At 24.2% G+C, this 685-nt stretch overlaps 1 non-coding gene across 1 annotated transcript; it reads left to right on the top strand.

The window, feature by feature from the left end:
• The first annotated feature begins 255 nt into the window (after positions 1 to 255).
• On the top strand, positions 256 to 329 carry TRNAI-UAU. Its single transcript has one exon. It is a non-coding gene; the product is annotated as a tRNA-Ile (tRNA).
• Positions 330 to 685: the final 356 nt, after the last annotated feature.

Below are 685 nucleotides of genomic sequence, written 5' to 3'. Positions count from 1 at the left end.
ACATATATATATATATATATATATATATATATATATATATATATATATATATATATATATATATATTAACATTATATTTAGTTTTGAGTAGCAGTAGAATGTCATAACCTCTAATTTTATTGTTTTAAAATAAGTATACCAAAAATTGATTCTTTAAATTCCACAAGCCCTTCAGACTATTAAGTTTTATTTAAATATCAAAATTTATTTTTTTTAATTAATAAATAGTTTTAGATATAAATATATTTTCAACCAGGTCCCGTAGCTCAGTTGGTTAGAGCGTTGGTCTTATGAGCCGAAGGTCGCGGGTTCGAGCCCCGCCGGGACCAATATTACTTGTATTTTTTTTCTTCATGTGTCAAACTCAAATTTCATAGTAAGATTTCTACCCATATTTTCTTAAATTTATGGATTTGACAACGACATAAATATTAAGGATTTCAATTCATTAATAGTTATTTAAATAATTATTGAAAAATTATTCATAGACATTCGAAATTTTATCGATATCTAGATGAAATGAATACCTTAATCTAAAAATGTTATATAGTGTTGGTCCATATGTAAAAAATGGTTCACTACAAGTATCATATTGTATTAAGGTGACCAATATAAATATAAAAAAATAAAGCCACTAAAAATACATAGAAATGAGGTATCTATCTGGGATATAACTTCAGTTAAT

This window comes from Cucurbita pepo, unplaced genomic scaffold (assembly GCF_002806865.2).
Source record: "Cucurbita pepo subsp. pepo cultivar mu-cu-16 unplaced genomic scaffold, ASM280686v2 Cp4.1_scaffold005401, whole genome shotgun sequence".
In the NCBI taxonomy this organism is placed as follows: domain Eukaryota; kingdom Viridiplantae; phylum Streptophyta; class Magnoliopsida; order Cucurbitales; family Cucurbitaceae; genus Cucurbita; species Cucurbita pepo.
This window is presented reverse-complemented; position numbering and strand designations above follow the sequence as displayed.